The sequence below is a fragment of the Arachis hypogaea genome, chromosome 11 (genome assembly GCF_003086295.3).
Source record: "Arachis hypogaea cultivar Tifrunner chromosome 11, arahy.Tifrunner.gnm2.J5K5, whole genome shotgun sequence".
NCBI classification, from domain to species: Eukaryota; Viridiplantae; Streptophyta; class Magnoliopsida; order Fabales; family Fabaceae; genus Arachis; species Arachis hypogaea.
The window spans coordinates 51,742,855-51,749,300 of NC_092046.1; positions in this window are offsets into that span (position 1 = coordinate 51,742,855).

A 6,446-nucleotide genomic window follows, 5' to 3' on the forward strand; every position below is an offset into this window, starting at 1 on the left:
TCTGTCACTATCAAGTAACTCACCGAGGTGGGTTGCGACCTTCATTTGAAAAATAACAACAAAGTATGGAATGAGAACCGGAGGTTCTCAGTATGGTAACAGTGCCCAGTAATGTAAGATATAAGACCCCGGGACGCCAGAGGCAATCCTAGAGCTTCATATCCGTCATAAGATTCAACTTAAAGCATACTAAAATTAAAACCATAACTTTAAAACCTTTATAAAAAGGGAAACTAACTTAAGGGATTTCTAACTATCAGATCACTGCTGTCCCACAGCCTTCACCAGCCTAACTGCCATACGATCCCATCGCCACCACCTACCGAGCCTCCTCAATCCCAGTAGAAAACACAAATAATTACATACAAGTAATACACAAGAAATAATCAAGTATAGGAAGTAAATCAAGAAGCAATTAGGCATGTTATACAAGTAGGCATAGTATGAAAGTAGACAGAGCAAGCAACCACATAGAAAATGCACATTGCCCTATTGGCTGTGATATCACATTGTCGGTTCAACTGACAACTCGACATATCTCCATGGAGATGTCGCCCTTCAGAATCATAATGGGAACCCCCGAGATATGGTGCTTGGAACACCATCTAGGATTTTGTGCCTGCACAGTCTAGTGATCCGAAGGGATGCGAGCGGGATACTATTACCACGGACCTCACATCTCAACGTAAGTGGGACGAACCACCACCCTTACGCCGCCGCCGCTACCTCGACAGGTGGGATCCAACCAAACTATCCCTACCAGGCACATAGCGTCTCAACAATCTCAGTATAAAACAGTGATTCAGTGGTTTTTGATGGGTGAAAAAATGCCGGTTAAGAATTTCTAATGAAAATAACGTTGTCAGTACAGTCTTAACCGACGAAATTCCCACTATCAATTTAGTTTGTGTCACAATTAAAATTAAATAACTGGGAGTAGAATTTCCAGGTCGTTTCCCAAAGAGTTGACACAGGGTGCAATTTATTGGTTAGGAATTTTATGAGTATTTTTGAAATTGAGAATGAGAAAAATAAATAATTGGAAAATTAAAGTAATGAGCAGTAACAAGAGATGTTATATAATTGAAACAAAAGGCCTTGGCTAGGAGAAGATTAATTGGAGTTTCTATCCTTGTTGACCTTCCCAGGTATAATAGTAAAAGGTTGTTGCTTCCACTTAGTGATCCTCTAACTAATAAAGGAAAGTCAAGTAGGTAACACTAACTCTGATTCACAAGTCCTAATAAGTTCACAGGGAAGGATTAGAGTTAGTGAAAATTGAGTTAAACTAGAAATTTCCAATTACAAATTAATACTTGAGTATTCTAACTCAAGGGTTTCCAATTAATCAACTCCAAAGCTAAGTTGGGAGCTCTACTCCATTAACATGAATGTCATTTTTACAAACATGTAAAGGGAGTAGATAGCAGACATGGTAATTAAAATTAAATTAATAAAAGCAAATTTGGAGTTGATAATTAATTGAAAGAAATCAAACAAGTAATGGAATTAAATATAAAAATAGTTCATTGCATTAATAAATTCAAAATTAACAATATCCAAATATGACCACAAAGCAACAAAATGGAAAAGAGTAAATGAGTTATTAGGAAAGCAAACTATAGAGATGACGACTTCAATCGATTGTAGCAACAGCCCTCTCAATATTCAATCAAAAGCCAAAAACTAAGAACACTAAGAACTCTAGGAGAAGTGGTGTTTTTCTCTCTAAAATTCAAAACTAAAAACTAAAACTAAGTGAAAGTGAATGTATCTTGAGTCTCAGCTTGCCCCCTGCCTCTAGTATGTGTTTTTGGGCTGAAAACAGGGTCCAAATCAGTCCAGAAATTGCCCCCAGCGAGTTCTGATAAGTGCAGCACGTGATGCTCTGTCACGCGTATGCGTCGCTGGTCTTCTGCGCTTGTCACGCGTACGTGTCAGTCACACGTACGCATCGATGTACGATGCGCCAATTCACGTGCACGCGTCAGCCATGCGTGCGCGTCGATCCTCACTGCTCAGCTCCTTAGTTTCTTGTGTTCCTTCCACTTTGACATGCCTCCTCTTTATCCTTTAAGCCATTCATGCCCTGTAAACCTGAAAACACCTCACAAACACATCACGGCATCAAATGGTAATAAAAGGATAATTAAAAATTGACAATTTAAAGGCCTAGAAAGCAAGTTTTCAATCATAACACAAAATTGGAAAGGAAATGAAAAACATGCAATTTCAATGAATAAGTGTGAGATTAGTTGATGCAAACCCACTCAATTTACTCCAAAATATATCATAAAATAGTGGTGCATCAGTTTTCAGAAATCATTTTTCAATATATCATGGATCCATCATTCCATTTCGAGTCCCAGACTCACCTCAACCACTGCCAATTCCTAAATTCCATTCCGAACTCATCAGTTCACCACTTTCACAATCCTTTATCATTAATCACCAATATACTATCCTTCCTTCTCACTCAACCAAACCATCCACAGCACACCAGAAACCTAAATCTCCGTTCTCTAACTTTTCAAGAAAATACCAAATAATTCCACCCAAGACCTTTTCTATGTTTTAATATCCAAAAATAAGCCAAAAAGTCTTAAATAGGTGTCATAGAAGTTTACAAGCTTGTTGGGAAGGTGAAACAGTTAAAAACAAGATTTTAGTTGAAAAACAGGGCATGTGCGCACGCACAGGGATGTGCGTGCGCACACCCTAGAGGATTTTTGAAATGTGTGCGTACGCATAGAGGTGGACGCACAAGTGTAAAAGTTTCCAATTCTGTTCGCTCGCACAAGGCGTGCGAACGCCCTCAGCAGAATGCACCTTCCAACGTGTGCGTGCGCACAGGTTGCAAAACTTCGTTGGTTGTGTGCGCGCACAGGTCATGCTAACGCTCTCAACAGCAAGCCTTCCCCTGTGTATGCATACGCTCAAGGCCGTGCGTGTGCACAGTTTCAAAAATTCACAGGGTGTGCGTGCGCACATAAACCAGAAATCACAAATTCTACAGCATTCACAGAATTCAGATTTCAGACACCAACTTTCAATGATCATATCTTTTTCTACAAAATTTGGATTTTCACAAAATTTAAACCATTTTAAATCTTTTTGAATTATCTTTAATTTGATATAAAAATCATTCAATTTCAAAAAATGTAGCTCAAGATATGATCCGTCGAATTTAGCCAAAAATCCATTTTTACCAAAAATTTCTAAACCTTAATTTTACCAAACTTTCAATCTAAAACTACTTATTCAACTCTCAAAAGAGTCCTAATGTACCTAAACCATATGCATATACTCTCAAATCATTCCTCAACCTATTAATATACAATTTCACCTATTTCCATCCAAAATTCCCACTTTCAAGCCTCCAATTCTCAATTATTACAACTCAAAGCATCATTTTATTATTCTCATTATTTATCAACATCAATACACTTCATAAATAATTATCAATATCCAAATTCATCATTTTCAATCACACATCATAAATTAACTTCAACATTCATCAAAATTTTACCTTCATCAAAATCATCACATATCAACATTCATTACCAACCAATTCAATCCTATCCTAAGGTCTACTAGCCTAAGTTTCCAGAAATTTATATATTACATAGAGAAAACCGAAACCATACCTTGACCGATTTCCAATATGTACAAAACACCAATGTGAGTCCAAGCAAGCTTTAAACCCAAAATCAAGTCACCAACAATTCACCAACTAACTCCAACAAGGATCAACAACCAATTTTTCCAAGCTATACACATTAATTACCACAAATCAATTCCTAGGGTTCATCAAAATCACAATTTCACAAGGTAAAGAGTTTTCTTACCTTTTCCAATGGTGTTTGTGGCACAAACCACCAATAGTCCAACTTTAAGTACTACCTAAACAATCAAAACAAAAAAATTCATTCAAAATCATTACCCACAATTTCGGACTTTTAGGGCAGAGGGAAAGAGATGAAAATTCGAAATCCTACCAACAAATGTTAGATAGAACTAACAGGCTCGGCGAGAGCTTCACGTAGCTAGTGACGGCACGCGAATCAGAGCACCGTAGCTCGAGTTATGGCCACCAAAAGTTGTATGTGAATAGTAGCACTCTCTCTTCTCTTGCAGCTGCTAGGTTTAGTGTGTGGGTAGGTTATGAGCCGAAATGGCTCATTTTAAGTGTATTTATATGTTGGGTTTGGGTCCAACTTGGGTCCGGTCCAACCCGTTAGCATTTTTGGCCCGTTTGGCCTAACTTTGGGCCAAACCTTAAAAATTAGTGCCCTGTTTTCAATTTTAATTATTTTTCAAAGTTTTTCTACTGTTTTTACTACAACTGGTTTGACCGGTTTATCTGCCGATTTGCGGTCTTACATGGTTTTTTGCAAAAAGTACATTTTGCAACTCAGAAAAATCTACTGAGTCCAAAAATCATAATTAAATTTTTAATTAATATTCTAAAATTTTGAAACTAATTTGGGCAATTAAATTATTATTATTTAACGTTAATTAATCAGTTAATTAATTCGCGGTTCTTACATCTGGCAACTTCTTAGTCAGGACCACTATTTTATCTTCCTTTAAGGCCTTCTTCTCATAGAGTAAGCCTTTCATGTATGCAGCACAGGGAGGCATTTTCTCCAGAATCTTAGCAAAAGGAATGTTGATTTGTAAATTTTTCAGAACCTCTAAGAATTGAGAAAACTGCTCGTCCTTGGTCTCCTCTTGGAGCTCCTGAAGGTGTGATACTTTAGGTTCTTGTATAGGTGCCTTAGGGGGCGTGTAATAGTGTAACTTCACCCTTTTCTGGAGCTTCTTTCTCCTTTGACCCCTTAGCAACTTGCACCACCTCCTTCAGCATGACTTTATTAGCCATTGTGAGGGCCTTGTACTCTTCTCTTGGATTAATCATTGTGTCACTAGGGAGATTGCTAGGAGGCCTCTCAGGTATCCTCTTACTCAATGATGAACTGCTATTTTATGACTTATTCTGGATCAAATCGAGTAGATTTTATCAACTTTACTCACACTTATTCATGTAAATTGCATGTTTTTAAGATTCTTTCCTAATTTTGTGCTATGATTAAAAACATGCTTCCTAGGCCTAAAAATTACTAACTTTTAATTCTCTCTTTTTACCATTCGATGCCGTGATGTGTTTGTTGAGTGATTACAGGATTTATAGAGCAAGAATGGCATAGAGGATGAAGAGGAAGCATGTTAGAGTGGAAGGAACATAAGAAATTGAAGATTTGAGAAACTGGAAGCGACGCGTACGCATGGCTGAAGTGTGCGCGTGACCAGGAGCATCGTCCACTGACGCGTATGCGTGACTGATGCATACACGTGGCTAGTGTATTGTCCAAGTGATGCATACGCGTGGCTGATGCGTACGCATGATGAGCGTCACGTGCTGCAATTAAGGGAATTCGCTAGGGGTGATTTCTAGGCTGATTTTAACCCAGTTTCAAGCCCGAAAATGAAGACAATACGCTGGGAATGGAGTTAGGACAGAGACACTTCACTTTAGCTTTAGTTTTTTAATTAGTTTTTTTTAATTCTAGTGAGAGAAACTCCTACTTCTCTCTAGGATTTTGATTTTCTTAGCTTATTTTCAGTTGGATCTTGAGAGAAATTATTGTTACGTTCATTTTCTAGTCATTTTCCTTATAGTTTTCTTCTTTAATTCCTTTAGCACTCTTTCCAATTTGGTTACTTGAATTCATGTTTAGATCTTATTACTCTTGAATTTTGTTAATGAATTGAGTTATTTCCATATTTATTGTTATTGCTTGTTTTGTTATGGTTGATTATTCGTAGTGGTAATTTGAATTGAATAATTTTCCTAGTTTTTATCATGTATTTTATCTATGCTCACCAAGTGTTTAAGGAAATGTCACCCATAATCATGGAGTAGATTTCCTTGCTTGATTTGGGGTTGAGTAATTGGATCCACTTGAATTGTTATATTCAAGTGTTGATTGGTAATTGAAGATTACTAATTAGCTTGAAATTCACCAACTCTAGTTCTTCTCTATAAAGTGACTAGGACTTGTGAGTGATGCGTGAACATCTTTTCTATCTTTTCCTAGTGAATTTGCATTTAATTTGATTGAGTTAAATCAAGAATTAATTATCTTTTAACCACTATGAATACTACTTTGAGTCGTGTGCAATTCTGTTTATTTTACGTAGCATTTAGTTGGATGTTATGGAGTTTCCACAGAAAAAGAGAAGAAGGTTATATAGGACAGGAATGGCTTAGAGGATGGAGAGGAAGCTTGCACGAATGGAAGGAGCACAAGAATTAAAGGAGATGACCAGCGAGGAGTGACGCGTGCGCATACCTGACACGTGCGCGTGATTTGGAGATTTGCATAGCGACGCGTGCGCGTACCTAACGCGTACGCGTGACACGCGAAGAAGACCATCGACGC